The following is an 18959-nucleotide window of genomic DNA, read 5'->3' as shown; positions in this document are numbered from 1 at the left end:
CTTGGTAAAATAAAGGGCAGTAACTAGAACTGACACATTTTAGACTGCAGTTACTCATGAAGGATGATAACGAGCTCTGTTGTACAGTTAATGTGGAAAAGTGAAAAATGGTGCAAAACCAAATGAATAGCAGCATTTAATGACTGTCATGACAACCACCTATACATTTTGCTCAAATCAAAGACTAGAAATTGTATATGACTGCAGATTAAAAAACAAATTATACTCCTTACTACAGCCTCTGTCAATGCCACTGGTCTGTGTAATCCATAATTTTTTCAGATTTTAAGAATCATCACAGATCTTCTGCAAAAGGTTGGAGGTCACAGTGCACTATAATTGAAATGTTGAGCCAAAAGGGCTCAACTGTTCCTCCAGTGGACACATTAGAATAGTCTGTTGACATTGAACAAATTTCTAATGACTCCCATGCAGGATATTTTCAGCACTGTTCCAGCCATGTCCATTTGCCAGTTGCAGGGTTAGTCCAGAACAGCCTCTAAATCTCCTCAGGGAGCCCAGGGCACCTCCACGCACTGGCTCATGTTAGAGAAACCTAAAAGCCTGCTTTCTGTTCTGGGTAAGGACCAAAGCCAGGACCTTCAAAACCTGTTGAATATCTCAGGAAGTTTTGTCTTGAAGCCTTTGATAGAAACCACCGTTCAGCTAATGCCACCACCAATCCAAAACCCACATGTTCTTTATCTTTGGAATCTGTAGAGCCAAAAGAATCTTAGGAAGATAGGTGTCTAAAAGATTTCAGGCCATCTTACACTGAAACTGTGCAAGATGATTTATGAGATGTTAATGCTGTCAAATTCAAACTCTGATTCAACCTCAGACATGAAGCAAAAGCTGACATATATCTGAATGCTGACAGCACTCTCCTACAATATATCTACTCCCTACACTGTCCCAGCTATTCCCTAACCCAGTTTAGCCAGCAGTGATCAAGCGCAGACCCAGGCAGTTGTGAGTTATTTTACTCCAAATCTGACAAACTTTACTCTGACTCAGGCTGATCTTCATTCCAAACTAGAGAAGAGGAAAGCAGCCAAACTGAGGAGAGGAGGAAAGGGAGGAGCAGGCGATTGCTCTGCCTTTGGAAAGAAGAGCAAAAGGAAGCTCAGATGTCACCAAGGCCCAGGCAGAACTAGTATCCCATTTTTGATATTTTCTTCCCCGTTGAATTCAGTCACACAGGCCTTGGAATAACTGCGGAGCAGAAAGAACAGGCCCAGCATTCATTTGGCATGAATACATAAGTAGTGAATAATTACACTAAAGATATTTTTCTTGGCATGCACAGCTGCCACCCATGAAGAGAACGATCAGAAATCCTGGTGATGGGCATAGAAAAAGATCTAAAGGGGAAATTTCCACCCTCAGAATGCCCCAGTCTGTGTCAGGATCAAATGGAAAGGACATTGCAATCCTTATTTGATGATTTGCTCTTTTCTCTCCCCCTCTGAGTGCATTACAAGAGTAAATCCTCCCTCTCTCAGAGTCATTTGTATAAGAAAATAGCCATGCCCAGCTCTGCAGTCACTCAGCATTAAAACCTGGGGCTGCTGTGAGCCGGCTCTCTGACTGGATGTAATCTGGTAGCTATTAGTGAGAGAAATGGACTAGAAAATATCCATAATAAGCACATGACCAAAAATAAAGTATAAAAAGGAGAATCCATCCCAATGAGAAGGCAGCCATGAAACACTGTGCATGCTTGTTAAAAACCCTGCAGCAGGCACAGTGCTTGCTTTCTGCAGTTTTCCTGCATTAAGGACAATGTTAGGAAAATACTGCAAAGTTTTTCAGTCTGGCTCTCTTTTCTTAAATATCTGCCACTCACTCCCTTCTTTGTGCCTGCATGGATACCAGCCAGGCCCTTTACAAAACCCTTTAAGGATTTGTAACACACTTTTCTTGTTTAAATGCCAAAGCTACTGCCTATGTTCAGCATTTGCTCCTTTGGATACCAGTTCTTCCAGGGACCGAGTGCCCTCAGTCTTTATAGGACTGTTTTATTGTGTAATGGGAGACATGGAAGGGTCTCTCTTGCTCCCTTTCTACTTGGGGGACTACACGAAGGTTTTGTGAGGCAACTGAGGCCTTCCTTTCATGGAAGTTGAGCTATTTTGTTCTCACCAAAGCAATAGAAATTCGGTCTGGTGGTCCCAGGGTCAGCACCCAAAGCCGGTGTGATTGCATTTTGGGCCAGTGTCTTCCAGAACGATGGGTGGTAGAAAGCAGCTGTACAAAGGAGGAGAAAATGAAGAAATGACTATCAGAAAGAAGATATCTGAGCAGAGCACAGTGTCAAGAAGGCCAATATTGAGCTGAAGGAGCACAGAGGAATGTCACTGCAGATCTCTGCACTGGTGGTAGAAGGAGAAGCCATGATAAGAAGCTGGAGATGGATCTCAGGAGAGCACAAAAAATTAAATTTCCTGTTTCTCAAGTGTGAATATAAACAAATCCCACTCAAACACAGCTCATGTCAGATATTCAGCAGGAGTCCTGCCCAAAGCCCTAAAACTGTGTTGAGAGAGCCAGGTTCACGAGTTTGACACTAACGTTCCCTATGGCCACAAGAGATGCAGGCAAGCAGGAGGTGTTGCACAGGGAGGACGGCGCCTTCCCTACGCTGCCCCACAAATCGGACAGCTCACTGCAGTCTTGTTACCATAACAACCATAAGAAAGGTCCATAAATAGAATATCTTCTGCCAGCAGGGTATCATATTGGCAGAGAAGATTTAGCTCCAGCTTCTTACAATGCACCTGCTCCTTAAATATATATATACACACACACATATATATATACACTCAGAATATGTATAAATGAATACATATATATTCATAAAAGAACTACAGTCAGAGGCACTTACAACTGTGTGACTAACCAAGTTATGAAGATGACCACTCTGGGTTTTGTGGCAACCATGGAAAGAGTGCTCAGGTCCTCTGCTTCTCCTCTGTGCTAAGACACAGGCCTAGGAGCCCTGCCTAGGTCCTGCCAACTCTGTCTAGAGAGAATATGCCAAAACTTCTTGCTTCCTCTCTTGTTCAAGTATCAAAGATAGAGAAGGGTTGTCCCACTTATTTGTAAACACACAAAAAGATAACCAGACCACTCAGATAAGAAAGCAGTTTCTCTAGCAAGAAAGCAGCAGGATATTCTTCACAGTACACACAGCTCCCAGACGCAAACAGAACTGTACTTTCTCAGATTACTGTACGATGCAAGGGACCTTTACCACATCTTTTCAGTGAATATCAGCACCTTAAACCTTCTGTGACGTCTCAGAGCTTTAGACAAAAAGACGTTTATTACAGAGGTCGCATCATTATTGTTTAATTTTAGTTATTTTTTTTACCTTTACACTTCAGTTCTCACAGCAGCAAGGGAGTTTTAAATTACACTCTGCTGACAATCATAATAGGTACATCCAGTCATTGTCATCAGGGTTCCCTGAAAGGAAGTGAATACTGTAATACAAATCCCTTCCAACATAAATGTCAGTCATTGTTTTCAAATATTACATATTGCCAGCAATAATACCTCTGCCTTCCACCGCCCAGAATGTCACACCACCAGAGATCCCTGCAGCCCTTTCATTTGCATAGCTGACACGCACACTTCAAAGGCAGCAAAATAACCTACACCAGCACCAAATCACTTTATGTGTAATAAACGCCATCCATCTGTCCTCTTGTGCTCACAATCCAAGAACAAAGCATCACTTCAGAAACCTTTGTGTAACATCCAGGTACCCCACAATCTAGTCAGCCTAACACTCACCTTAGTAAGGGGGGATAATAATGTCCCAGTTTTGGAGACAGACATAGAGCACAACTTGCCCAAGGTGCGTAGGAAGCCCTGATAAGGAAGCCATACGTGCAATACTTCGCAAATCTGGGACCATGATGGCTTGTTAAATGATGGTGTCAGCTTTCATAATCAAGAAACTAGTAATGCGAACAGACTTACACAAAAAATTCAGGGGTAAATGGATAAGTAAATCCATATCTGTAGTTCAAGATATCCAGGCTCAGCTAAAAGTTCAAAGCACTCCTATCGGGTTACTCTCCTACCCTAAAACCTGGGTGTTGTTTGATGGCTCTATCAAAAAAACAGTGAACGCTCTCACGGATCACTTTATCTTCTTGTCTCTTTAAAATTACTTCATTAGGTGAAGGAAAACAGTGTCATCAATGCCCTCCCTCCCCAGCTTTCTCTCACAAACATAAAACCACTTCTTGGACAACAAGGTCCTCTATTACTGTGGTTTATTGGTCACAACCCACATGATGCAGAGGAGGAAACTGAGGCATGGAGACACGGCGTGTCTGAAGTGTCGCCCAGTGGCAAAGTCATGAATGGAGCTCAGGCCTATTGACCACAAGACTATGTTTTACCCACTAGATCATATTGCTTACCAGCAAAGACCATATCCTAACTGGGATTATAACAATCGCTGCTATGATTAGTAACTCTCTCTCCAGCGTCCTCAAGCCTCACCTGCACCAGGTAATACACTGAGATAATAAAGATAAAGCTTCCTAAGAACCTGATTACATCCCTATTATTTACTCCTGGAATCCTGCAGCTGCTTTAATCCTACTGGTGTTGGGATAAACTTTAAAATAAACAACATGGTACATTTTCCACCACCATTAAATGTAATTAATGGATACAATTAGTCAGCCAAAGTTAAAAAGCCCCTGGCAGAAAGTCCATAGTAATGTGAATTTTTGCTGTATTTTTTGGAAATATCTTATTTACTTGGTCTTTGGCTTTGTTTTTCATTCATCATAATCTTTTTATCCTCTGAAATCTATATTGATTTCATTTCAGACTCTGCTCTTAATCTCATCTAATAAATGTAGATGATAGACCATTTCATATTCCAGTTGCCTGGGAAGTTGACAAAAACAGCTTTTTAAAATCTCATTTTCCATGTAAATATTTTTCAAATTATGTTTTTGGCACATCATTTTGCCAATTATCAGGCCTAGCATAAAGGACACAGCCAGCATAAAGATGAACCAATAACCAAATTGTATCTGATACAAAAGGGTCAGTACATGGGTGAGCGCTGGGGGTACAAACAAATCAGTCAGATTATACATAATCGACATCAATCCCACTGACCCCAACAACGACACCGCATGACCAACAATGGGTGCAATAAATGGTGACATGCAGTTTCCCATAGAAGGGACGGGAGACAACAGAGTCAACAAGCCAAACACATCAGACCAAGGAAGCCACACACTGAATCTCTACACAGCCCATGTTTACAAAAACCAGACCTGACTGGAGCCCAGTCCCAGGGAGGCGGGAGGTCCTTCCCCAACAGGGAACTCTGCACGGGGCATCCACCTCACACACAGACACTGCCCCTCCTGCAAGGGGTCCCAGCTTTTATCCCCCAGTGGGACACCTGACCTTTGGTTGCTCACTGCGGGACCCCTGGGGCTCCTTTACCCAATGGCTCTGTCTGCCAGGCCGGCACCACCCTGGGGGGAAGCTGGAAGGGAAACTCACCCCCCTTTGGGAAGGGCTGTGGGAATCACCCATGTGTCAACCTTAATTTGGGGCTTGGGGTTGAAACCCCAGCACTTCACACATTCAGTCATCTTGTTTACTTTATTGTGAGTCTAAATAAATGTGTATGGTGTACCTGTGACTATAGGGCAGTAGATATTCAAGTTCAGCCTGCAAAGAGCTGATTCCCAGAATCTGTCCATTTGATTTGGAACCTGTAAGGCATCCAAATGAGAACACAGTATTGGCACATGATAAGGTACCTCATTTGCATGTCCAGTACCTCTGGATGTATACAAATGGCTTTTTATTTTTTACCTCCAGCAACACCATTTGCACATAAGGTCCCATTAGCTCTGCTTGCCAATTAAGCAAGCAATTATACATATGCTTTACTGACAAAGCACATGAAAAAAATTAAGAGTACAGGTATGTAAGGAATGAAGACTAATGCACATGAAAAATCTGAACCCTGATTTTTCAAGCAGTTGCAAGTTGCATAGAGCTTTAAAGCCAACTCAGGTTGAAGGAGTTGAAAGCATGTAAAGCAACAGCAAAATCTTTTTTCTATATACTCACATTTTCATCCCAAAGGTTGCAGAAAAGCTTTTCCAAGATATATAATATGAAATAAATCAATGCATCTCTAAAATGAGAATACCTCTGGGCTGAAATCTGATAAATTTTTAAGAGAAGCTTAGAAAATATGGGCAGAATATGTTGCAGATTAAATATATCGCTAGGACATAGTGTTAATATCATAAGTCTTTCAAAAGGTGCTTGCATTGTCACGAGATCCTCATAACGTCCAGATACATTTAAAATCTCAGCTTTAAATCAGTGATAAACCAGCTCATTAGCAGTGTTGTGCGGCTCACAGTTTACCAGCAGGCAACCTACCCTTGTCTGCGTGGAGGGGCTGCAGGATCCTGCCTCCATTCTCCTGCACTTCTAATCAATATAACTTTGCAGTTTCAGCTAGCAACTGACTCTTGGGTAAAAGATTAGTAAAACAGTGGAAAGAAGCATCATCCCACTTCATACGATAACATTTTTGTTAACAGATAATTCTTAGACTCTTCAAAATAGAAGTTTGCATTTGAGGGCTGAAGCAACTCCACAGCATTTCAGGGATGCAAGCAACAAAATTATGAGCTACTTGCTATTGACCATTTTATCTAAACAAATTTTCTGCCAGTCCTCTGGTAAGAAATAAGAAGCTTCATCAAAAGGCCTCCTCAAAATAGCATGGTACAAACTTGCCCTCTGCAGTTAATGTGCTGCAACAAACTCCTCCTTTCTAACTGACCTCAGTAGTGCCTTTCCCATATGAGAAACAGATTCTTGCTATCAATGCAGTATCAATCTCTTCACCAGTGATTCTTCCTTCACACACCTACAGGTTCACTTGAAAAGCTTACATCTTCTTTCATATCAATCAACAGAGGTGAAAAGCAAAGTTTAAAAAAATAGCTAAGTAATATATATTATATACACCAAGTAAGTAGCTTAAATAATATATTTATCAACAAAAATTCTTGTAGAGAAAGAAAAAAAAAAATCATGATCAAATTTTGTTATAACAGCAGGGTAAGTTTTCCCTGAGTAATAAGAGATACGTGAACTGAAAATGGTGATAGAAAACACAGTGTGGGTAACTGCTATCAGACCACAAACAGCTCACAAACTACAGACCACGGCTTGGAAAAAAAACCAAAAGCTTCCACAGATTGGTATTAGTGTCAAGCAATGTCAGGTTTTGATTCTGCAAAACCACTAGTAATCAGACCGAGAGCTCTCCTGATCTCAGACCCCAAAGTTCAAATGAATACGCTGATATTGATTGGTCTCTAAACATCTAATTTGGAACAAAAACCCTAACAGAAGAAAGTCGAGTACATGAAAACATAAACATAAAATAAACTCTTTGAAAGAAAAGTTTTAACTCTTAACCAAAATGAAGACAAAGTAAAAAGAAAAAAAAAAAAAAACAAACCCAAACCCATAAGAACACAACCATGGGACAATTGTTCTCTGAGAACATGATAAATTAGCATGTGAAAAGTCTTGTTGCACCAACTAATTATAAAACATGTGGCTTTATCTGCCTCTTACTTTGATCCTTAGACTTTGAAGCATCCCCCTGTGATACCTTACCTGTGGTCTTCATATTAGCATTCCATGCTTTGATGAGAAATTGCCTGGGAATCTCAGCAGGGCTGAGAAAGCACTAACTTAGATGAAAGCTACATCCTCCCATAGACATTTTGTACAAGTAAAAATGCACACTGGAACCACTACTTGCTCAGCCTAATATTTGAGGGATGTTTTGAATATATAGATATATATATAGTCACCCTTGGCCAACGGCCAGGGACAGCTGGGGTTCACAGAGATGGGCTGCAGAGCAGAGATGCAGTCTTGAAGTCTGTATATGTGGAGAAACATAGAGTGCTGTCACCCACAGAGCATGCAAGAATAACCAGGGTCCAATCTTCACAGCCATCCCCAAAATACATCTCTCAAACCAGAATGCAGCACTTGCTATGCAGTAAGTGGCTGTTCTCTTTGTACATGACCCGCTGTGGGCAACTCAGTTGTTATATCCTTTTCCAAATCATCTCTACAGCTTTACTTTGAAGACATTTTTTCCCCTAAAAGAAACCACTTTAATGTAAAATAATTTCATAGACATTTTGCAGTTGAAATGTGCTTCTGCAAGAACTAATCCATACCATAGTTTCTTTCAAAGAGAGAGAATAAAATCAAGAGGGAAACACTTATTTCTGTAAGGCAAATCTGTAACAGCAAAAGTCAGCTGTAATTTAATTAGCAGCTATGGCAAATTAGAAAATTGGCGATTTCTTCAATAAAGGGAGATTTTTGAGGAGCAGTTAACACAAGGCCAGATGTGAAGCCTTGAAATTCAGAGAGAACAAAGGTGGGAGGTAGAGATGAAAGTAAAGATGCAGAAATTGGAAACAAATAAGTTGTTTTCTAATTTTTATCACAGTCCTCCTTGCCTGAGGCAGGACATGTTACTGCTATAAGTGTATCAAATGCCTAAAAATGGTCCAAAGCTTTCTCATGTGCAGAATGCAATTCCTGTTATGAGTGTCCCTCTATTTAGAGCAAAGGTGCTTATTCATTAAAAAAAAAAAATACTGGTAGCAGAGTTATATTTGGGGGTTCATGAGCTTTTATTATTTGTTGCATTTAATAAGCACAGAGAAAGAAAAAGGTCATGTCTTGACTGGAATAGCTTGTAAGCTAATATATCAGCAAAACACAAAAGCTGAGGATACTGACAATCCACTTTTAGTTGCTGTATTTGTTTGTTTTCTTTATGGCTTAATAGTGTAAATTGAAAAAGAGCTTAAATGTTAAAATATCTGACAAGATGGTAACTTCAAAACAATAGGAACCAAATAAAATGATTCATGTGGAATTTTGAAATATCTCAAAATATGTCAGCCACCAGATGTCACAAAACCTGCAAGTGATGATGCACTGCAATGAGAGAAGGGCAAGGCTCTGGCAATAGCACCCAACTGCACAGCGTGTCAGGAACATTTCCTATTAATCTCCATAAATCTTAGATTCTTGGAATGAAAGAAATAAAACACATTTAAAGCAAAACAAACTGAGGTTTTCTCTGCCATCATCTACCTCAAAGTGGAAGCAGCGAGTTCAAAACTAGCATCTTGAGCATGACAGAAAATACAGGCCACCTGTGCACTAAAAAAGAGCATTTAAAAATATATAGGGTAAATCTGATCTTACATAAGCACTGACAGAATCAATACATTTACCATCACATACAAATTCTACAGATCCAAGCAGTTACAAATTCCCCAATGTTTATTTTTATTCACACATATATATACACAAAATGTTCATTGTACCCTCCATGCAAAAAATCCTATGTGAACAACATAATTTATAACTATAATAACTGTTGGCTTTGCTGAACACATTATCATGTCCTTATGGAAACACAGAAAATATGTATGAATTAATTTATATCACATCCTGATGCTGACAGCAAAATCCTTAGTCTAAGAAGCCATAGTAAAGAACTCAACAGAAACCTGACTCTTAATATTAGTTCCACAAAAGACATTGGAAATTTTAACTGAAATAAAGATTAAATCTCATTCTATACAATAATATATGTTTCACACATTGTAAAAAAAAAGTGCATTTCCCCAACCAAAATGGCAGTGTAAATCAAGAACATCTATTGAGCGAGAGATCACAACAGGTATGAGTTAGAGAGAAAGAATGACTCTTAACATTCTGCATTCAAAGAAATATTCCTTCAGAGCAATAAATAACTTTGCTTTGTTAATATAAACTCCTGATGCTTTTGTGTGAAGCAGTAATCTCGAAGAGCTGCAGTGATATGAAAGAAAACACCTACTGAATTTGCCCAAGGAGGTGGCGATTTAGAACCTCTGATAGTGCTGTCCTACACTTGATTGTTTTTATTTACTTCTTTCAAAAATTAACTGCTGGGCAGGAGAGTTACCTGCTGCCAGTACCAAAACCTTGTATACTGCATGTTGGATGTGAAAGGTCAATATTTACACTATTATATATGCAGAGATATAAGCATGCAAATTCCCAGGATTCATTTATAGCTCGGGTTGTTCACAGAAGTGTTAAAGTCAATTCAGGAGATGCAATTGGAGACCAGAGCCAGGAGGGAGGAACTGGAATTCCTTATTCCAGCAGCACCAAATTCTTAGATTGACTTAAACCAATGTTCTTCCGACTATATAAAGATCCAAATCCAAGGCTGCTAAAACACAAAAGTCCTGCAGGATTAGCACATTTTGAAACCTGGAGGCAAAAGGCCCACAGTTGGGGGTTGGGACTTCAAATGCACAATTAGGGCTAAAGCCTTAAATGTAGACCTGCACACAACATATAAATGGCCCTTTGGTTAGTAGTACTTGGGTAGCACAAGTGACATGGTCAACATCAGGCCATGCCTTGCCTAGTGTTATTTTCTTGAAGGTCAGAAAGCTGTGGGAGATGCAAAGCCCAGAAGCTGCAAGTGACTGAATCTAATTTAGTCAAGACTAAGGCAACAAAGGGTGTGAGCAAGCATTTAAGCTATGCAGAAAAAAGCCCCAGTAAATAAACTCTAGATTTAGGACTTTATAACATTTGTAAAGGCCCTGGAAGAGCACTATTCCATGTGACTCTGGATTTATATGGTTAGTTTGCAGCAACCAAGGAGCTCTGAGGAAGCATTACAACCAAAACAGGGCATCCAGGCAGCGATGCAGCGGGAGGCTTGCTGGCAGCCAACCCTTTGGCATGGGGGTGCAGCAGAGTAACTTCAAAATGTCAGGGCAAGAATTGTTGTGTTTAAATTAATTAAGCTAATTAAAGATCAACAGTGAGAAAGGGTAATTAAAAAAAGAAAGTAAGACTGATTTTCAATTGCACTGACCTTGAGTTGTTAATGAAGTGCAAATCCTCTCACTAGGAAATGTGGTTGCTTTGTGAAAGCATGGTAGTCTGCAGCTGAACCTGCAAAACAGCCATATACATCCTATTTATTTTCTTCTGGTTGAGGATGCAATAAGGGAAATATGGGGCTTCTAATTTGAAGCAGCTTGTGACATATAGAAAGGAAACAGAAGTGTTTTTTTCAGTCAGATCACCCACTACGTCCAAAATAACAATCCACCCTATCCATTCTGACAAAATAACACATAATAGAACTAAAACTGTGCTGAGAAAAATAGTCTGTTAAGCTTCCCATTCCTCTGAGGCCTGAAGTCTATTTTTAATGTTGAGAACTGAAGTTACATACGCCCCACCGAAGCCTGCCTCGCCTCAGCCAATTGAGAGAAGCAGGCTGCAAAGCATTAATAATTCATCTGATTTAGTTTAGCTGGCATATTTCAGCAACCAAACTGCACCAAACTCTCCTGCAAGGAAAGAGAGAGGGGTTATTTCAGAAGGAGCTTTCCTCCTTCACAGCATGTTTTTTTTCTTTTTAGTTTCTTTCTTTTCCATGTACATATTGGTGACGAAAAGCTTTCACAGGCAGTCTAGGAGAAAAAAGGTCTCCATATAGCATCAGAGTAGGAAAAGCAGAGATATCAGTAAGACAAAATTTCCATGTCAACCATGATCCACCAATCCAATCTATTTCTGGTGAAAAGCAGATAAACCTGTGTTTCTTGACAGTCATTTTGAGAAGTTATCCCTGGCATAGGATGAATAGCAAAGACCTTTGACTCTCCTATTTTCCATGAAGTCTTAAAAATGAACAAAACTTAGATGCAATTCACATCCAAAACATCCCACTATTTTTTTATTGATATGAGCCACATATAGCCTCAGAAGGAAAGTCTCGGTTGCCTTGCCACACCACCACTTCCCTAACTAAGTCCTACATTTATGTCCATGCATTTTACTTACAAAATATTTTGTAGAAAATGGGAATGAATTAAACCACTGGTTGCCTCTAGGTTTATTCACGGTATCGATTGCTCTGGAGATGAGTGGGAGTAATTATTCTGAAAAGGTTCATTCTCAAGAGTGAACATGGAGGGTGCTAAATGTATTCAAACTGGTGAATAACATACAGCCAAAAGTGAGAAAAGATGTAATTATGAATGAATGAATGAAAAGGAAAGTACACAAAGGGCTGAGGTCTGCAACAGCAATTTTTGCTGACCATGACAGCATAAAGGGGAAGCTGAGAATGTCCTGAATTAGAGATTTCTCTCTTCTGACTAAGCAGATAAGATCAAAAAGGTCCAACTTTATTTCTTGACAGACCTGTTCCTTTCCATGTGATGACTTAGGCAGGGGAAGAGTTGCAGTTTATTTTTACAAACAGTGCCCTGGACACCAAAAACTTGCCTCTCCCACAGCTGTGGCTCCCTGGTGTCCCTTTCTCATCTTTCCTGACCATGTGGCTTCAAAGGGCATTTATTGCCAAAGATAACCTGTGCCTCTTACCAGTGCCCTTGGAGGACTCCTAGCAAGGAGGACACTGGGCCAAGTTTCTGACCAGGCTGTTGGAGATTATGCAGTCTGTGCACAGCCATCTCCACTACTCATCCAAATGCTGAACAGAAACGGGTCTAACGCAACCAACGCGCCTAGGGAAATCCTATCCCCCCCAAGCCTCCTACAGAAGAGGACAGCATCTTCAAGACTCATGCGGCTACGCAGAAAACATGAACTACTGCCTAAAAGAATTTGTCTCAGTTTAGTAGCAATATTAGGTTTCACAACATTTTGTAACTAACAAAAGTCCTGAGAGACCCACAATTACCTTTTATATCATTGTTTAAAGTGTATACGTCAAACCCAAGAAAGATAGATTGTAATCCATAGACATTAATCATCCAAGCATCTGGGGACTCAAAGGTCTGCAAAAGAAAGGACGCAATGTCTGACAATACACCTCCAAGAGAAAATGCATGGTCTGAGACAGGCTGGGATTTCATCAAGAAGCACTGCACCTCACAAATAAAAGTGTTTAGACTTTGTGCTTTTAGTTCTGTGCTTATATGTATAAGCTTGTACATGTATACATATAAAAGCTATAGCTTGCTTAACAGATGGAAAAAAAAACCCATAAATTAGGCCTCTTGCATTAATTTGTTGGTGATTTTTAATTTGCATAAAATAAACCTTAAGCAATTTAAGTTCATTAAAAAAACCAAGACCTTTCACCATGTTGAACTTCACCCTCTCATGGAACAGGTCATTTATTGAATCATTATTGAATTATCTTTCAGCAATTAAGTTTCTTCTGTATAGCAGTTATTCATTTAGTAGGTCTTAAAATATTGCAGAGCATTAGAGACCACTTTTAGAAAAGCCATTTAGTCTCAAAAAATGGAGTATCATTTGTCCTTCCCAATATGTTATTCTGGCCCACAATAACACGCAGTGCTTAGGTACTACTGGATCAAACATGGAATGGCTTGGAAATATTTGCTCACCCACACAGAGGAAAAGACCTTCTCTTTTTTCAGAAAGCTCAACATTTAACCAAAGTGCTCATTCTCCTAGTTTTTGCAACTATTTGTGCCATGCTAATAGTGAATAGACAAAACTGTCAAATCCATATTGGTCATCACTAATATCTTGCAAACAAATAAACCACAGAGGGATTTTCTTTTGAAACATAATTACCAAACTGCCTAGGTTAGACAATTATGAGGCATTTAAGTGTCTTCAAGCAAAACCAAGGAGTTTCACATAGGAAAGAAGGACCAATCTAACAGACTAGAGAGGTCCTGTAAGCTTTCTGGCAGCGGAGTTCCCCTTGAAAGCATGGCATAGATTAGGCCCCCCATGGCATCCACCAGCCTGAGCACTGCACTGGGGATGGAGTCAGTCTCATGATAAAAGGGGAATAGGCTAGAGCGTGAAGTAAAAGCATAGTTTTCACTTTGAATTTCAACAGATTTTCCTTCTCACAAAGTTTATTTCTGCACTTGATACAGCGGTGTGTGAGCACTGCAGAGACACTGCAGTGAAAAGCAGAGGAAACCACAGCAGCACCTATTCCCGGGGGGCCTTAGTCTTTGGGAAGAACATCACAAAGTGAAGGTCATCCTAAGACTGCACCTACCGACCACGCTGGTCTTGGGGGAAGCAGTGAAAAATGCTGCGGATGTGCTCAGGACTAAGAGCACAAACTCTGGATGCAGCCTCCCCATGGGACACACTTTCAGGTGCCTGTATCAGTACTTACCGGTTCCCCATCACCGGCAGCCTGCAACTCAGCGTATTTCTCCTCTCACAGAGAACACTTTCAAATGTTATCGTTCTGCTTGGCTGCTGTGATTACTAAATTAATTAAAAGTAATTATAAAGATAGAACTTCCATCTCTTGCTCACTTTTTTTCTAGTGAATAATCCTTTATCTTCTAGTAAACAAGGAAAGAGAAACAGCAAAATAGAGTAATGAAATGGTATGACCATGTAAAAAAAATAATCAAGGTAGCTTTCCTATGGATAGCTGAAGATAGTATTAATTTCCTACCTGGAACACTGATGATGTGTTTGGTTCAATAGAAAACACATTTTTCCTTTATCAAAAGTTTGCATGCACAGAGACTACCAAGCTCCTTTAGGAAGAACCTCAGTAAGGCAAGCTAAAGGAAGATAAGATCATCTTTTCATTTCCTGCCACTTGTAGAGTAATGATTTATCCCCTCCTCCATGGGCTCCTTTACCTGTCTCTTTAGGAGGAATTCCTCGCTAGACAGTCAGTTTTCCAAAAAATTCTTTAGTAAGAATCCCCAAGAATAGGGTTTCTGACAAAGTACACTAATCATTAATTACTGCATCCTTATTGCAGATATGCTTTTCCCTTTAAGACTGTTGCTTAATTCAGTGCATACAAGGGCAGCTCCAAAATAGGGTGGTGGTTGTTTTGAAAAACCTGACAGCAAATGTCTGTCTGAAATACCAAAAGGACCATGTACTTTCTGTGACCTTTTGGTGCTAGACAATGATGAGAAACAAGAACACACTTCAGAGCCCTATCAAAAAGGGTACAACTGGGAGATGGTTGGCCTTCTTCAGCATTGCTCTCCGGAGAGAAACCATAACTCAGATGAACAGCCATTACGGTCTGTGTGCTTAGCAGCTCTCCAGACATGGCTTTTAGGAGTCTGTGTCTTTTTTGTGACAATAAATTTCCAACAGGACTGGAAGTCCTTGAAACGATAGCAAGTTCTACAACAGGAGAAGGTAATTTTTATCTGATGGCTTCCACATATTGGGTCTGATGCTTCCCTTTTTTGCATCTTGCATCAGCCTTTACAACTGCAAAATGCCACCACTGCTGCATGGGAGCTTTCTGCTGTATAGAAGGAAATTACTTCATCAGGTGCAAGGCAGCACAGAACTGCATCCACATATACATTCAAAAAATGATTGCTTCCCATAGGAAGATGACATTTTCAAGAAGAAAATGTTTAAATGCTTAAATATTTGGTCTAAAAATATATGTTTTGATTCAGGAGTTCTGTGATCCCATTTACTTTGACAGACTGCACTTCTTGGGTGGACCATTTACCCTTTATGGGTCTTCCTCATTCTTAACAGAAGAGTGGATGCTGGAATGCAGCGCTTCAGTGGCCCATGAATATGATCCCAGCAAAATGTCCTTTCCACAAGCACAACACGAAGAAGGCAGCTGAAATATCAAACAAGCAATGTAGCAGCATATACAAAAAGAACTGGTCTAACTCAGAGCCAAAATATTTTTAATTTTCTATCAAAAATATCAACACAATCTGGAGAAAGCTTACATGCGAAAAAAATTAACTGGAAGTCTAATATTTCTTTAAAAATGGTTAGTACTGCATTTTAACAGATACAATCAAATAAATCCTCATGTAGCTTTTTTAAATGACTTGCTGAACTGAAGGTCCCCTTGCTCACCCTAGCATGTCACACTTGCACCTTCTCTTCTAAAACCAGGGTCCATGAACAGCTATTGGGCAAGCTGAGAAAGAGCCATAGCACAAATAATCAGAGAAAAAAACCTGAATTCCTTGCAAATGTGCAGCTGCACATGGAACCAAGACAGAACATTTTCATGTCTTCTGTCAGCAAGCTTGGTGGCATAAGAATAAGCTTGGGTCATTCAGAAATGTGTGGACCAAACCATTTTTCTAAAAATAGGAATCCAGTATATTTTGACCGATTTAGCCTCTTTTTCAACTGAAAAATTTGTCCATGCAGAAAGAGAGAATAATTTGATCATTTGTCTGGGGCTTTCCAGGCCTTCAACAGTGCAAATCCTAGGGCTGCAAACATCAGGAAATCCTAGACAAATTGCCACTTGAATGTGCTCAGTTTATCTAGTAGCATAGGACACATTTTTCAAGACAAAGGTGCCCTTTCAGTACACGCAAGAGCAGAGCCAGGTCATCACTCATGTAACCCAGTGCTATTCCAGTGGCCACATCAGCCTCTGCTCATGGGAACACCATGTCGACTTCTGTGGGCTTTAGTGCTGTAAGTGATCCACTCACAGGATGTGAATGGCTCATTTTTTAAAAAGCAGAGGTTTAAACAGCTTTTTATGTATACCCAGCCAAGGATTCCAGCTCTTAAAACAAAATTACGTAGCTAGAGCAGAAATTCCATGCATGGAAAGAAGAATATTAGAAAAGTCCAGGAGTAGTTGCAGATTTTTTTTCATGAAAGCTCCCTGAAGGTCAGGCTGTCCTCTGGTAGGCTTGAACAAGAGATTCACAACAAGACAGGCATGGTTTTCCAGCAAAGATACAGCCAGTTCTCATCAGATTTTGTCTGATTAGGACAGGGAAGCCAAATAAATAAGTATGAATTGCCAGCTGACCCAAACTGAATCTTTGAGATACGTCACATACCTCATTTGCTCCCTGTGCTTATCTGTTTGTTCCCTGACCTCATTGCTCTTATAGCAAACAGAGACAGATGTATTTCCCACTGGTGCCAAAAACCAGTCTTATTCCTGTGCAGAAGTCATTTACTAGAAAAAGAAATTCACAGTTAATGCTAAGGGACTGACTCTGTTTTTATGCTCATAATTCAGGCTTCCTGATTTTGCTTGTTTCTGCAATTTCAGATATATATAAGGCCTGTATTAAAAAGTTGCCTGACAAAACTGGCATCATTTGCCTATTCTTTGATGCCAAATGCTCTTGCTTTTTACATCTTCTTCCAAGATCTCAGACACACAGACCAGCAGCCATCTGCAGAGCTTTCCCCTCCTCCCTCCCCTAGTTTTCAATTACTTTGCCATCTAAGCAGCAGTTACTCTAACACCAAGCTGCAATTCCCATGAGACTGCAGCTCTCCTTCAATTTTACTGTATTTCTAGCTGAGTTTCCTTCTGTTTTGTGATATTATTCTAATCATCTGAACATCACTGGTGTCATGTAACTTCACCATTCCTGGACAAAGCTGTTTGAAGTCCTGCAGCTTATTTCCTTCAAGTCTTATGAATAAATTACATCTCCCAGCACTGCAAGATTTCATCAAACTGACAAATAAGCTCCCCACCCAAAAACTTGGGGCTTTTAACAGCTCTTCCCATCACAGCAGGATTTCCCAAGAGAGGTGGACTAGCACAGGTCTGAAATCTGCACTAACAGCAAAGAGAGCCCCAGACCAGACAGATTGAAAACTTATTTCAATAGTCAGTCATTCCAGTTTTGAAGCACTGAAGAAGTCTACATTATTACTATCCACACATTTCCCAGATGAAATAAGGGCAATGTGTAATTCCTACACTTTTAGGGGATATTCCTTCCTGGCAGGTGGAGTTCTCAATGAATTCAGGATCAGACAGCAGCTCCCATGCACTGCTCGGTTAATATGGGCTGCTCAGAAGCCATATGGGTTGCACCCACTTTGTCTTGTCACTACTGGCCTCCAACATGGAACTGTAGGGTGACTTCCAGCCCCTTTGATCCTGCTCTGAACTTGTACTCATGTTTTAATGTCTCCAGCCTCCTTGCTTACACCAACCCAGCAGAAGCATGTATGGAAAGGTAAAATCAGTTTCATTATTTTGAAAAGCAAAAAATAATAATTTTGAGGATGAGGAATTTTCACATTTTTGGTTTTATTTCAGATGTCTTCATTTTCTGGGCTGGCTCTTTCTGGCTAAAGTTAAAGCCTGACGTTATAATCTATCACATTGCAAAAAGCCATTGCTACAGAAATCACCAATTAGATATTGTGCCCACCCACACAGAGCTGTGCGTACACAGGTTTTTTTATAACATTTTTTAATTACCTTAACCAGAAAAAAAAATGATTGCTAACCTTTGCTGCACCTTGATTGTTGCTACCACAGACACTCGGCTATGATCCTGCGAGTTCTGTATGCAGACATGCCAAAACATCATCCATAAGAAGCCCATGCTCATGAAAATTAAGCCAACCAAACCACTGTCACTGGAAAAGACCATCCCACTGGTCCGCAGCCACCCCCTCCCACAGCAGCTCAGCACTGGCACAGGCATTTGTCCAGCTGCACTGCGACCTGCTTTGGGAATAAATGCATCTGAAAAGTAACCTGGCAGATCAAAAATAATAATAAACTAAATTCATTTTCATTTGGATCTGTTTCATGATCCAGGATGGCAGAAGAGAGGAGGAAGAGCAGAAAGCAACATCACCGCCGTGCTGCACTCCTGGAGGCGTGCTGCGAGGGGCTCCATGCAGACCCGCTGCTCGCAGGGCTCCGACACAGGCACCGGCAGAAAAGATGTCAGATCTGTTTAATTGTGTATATTAGGTTAGAAGGGGAGAAGGCAGGTTGCTTCCACTTGAAATCTGACAGGAATTTTAAAATACAAAAGGCTCTGATTACAGCAACTGTAGCTAAGATGCGAAAGTACCGAGAAGTC

At 40.4% G+C, this 18959-nt stretch overlaps 1 long non-coding RNA gene across 4 annotated transcripts in view; it reads right to left on the bottom strand.

Annotated features, from left to right (window-relative positions):
• The window catches only part of LOC141967028 (uncharacterized), a 114795-nt gene that overhangs the window by 77188 nt on the left and 18648 nt on the right, over positions 1-18959 (bottom strand). For 3 of the 4 annotated variants that reach the window (XR_012634644.1, XR_012634647.1, XR_012634645.1), the window contains exon 2: positions 11015-11094. This is a non-coding gene — a long non-coding RNA (uncharacterized LOC141967028). Of the gene's footprint in view, positions 1-8757; positions 10355-11014; positions 11095-18959 lie in introns of those variants that run through there. The other variant, XR_012634646.1, reaches the window with a different exon arrangement.

Source organism: Athene noctua, chromosome 16 (genome assembly GCF_965140245.1).
Source record: "Athene noctua chromosome 16, bAthNoc1.hap1.1, whole genome shotgun sequence".
NCBI classification, from domain to species: Eukaryota; Metazoa; Chordata; class Aves; order Strigiformes; family Strigidae; genus Athene; species Athene noctua.
The sequence above is the reverse complement of the archived record's forward strand: the minus strand, read 5'-3'. Positions and strand labels throughout refer to the sequence as shown.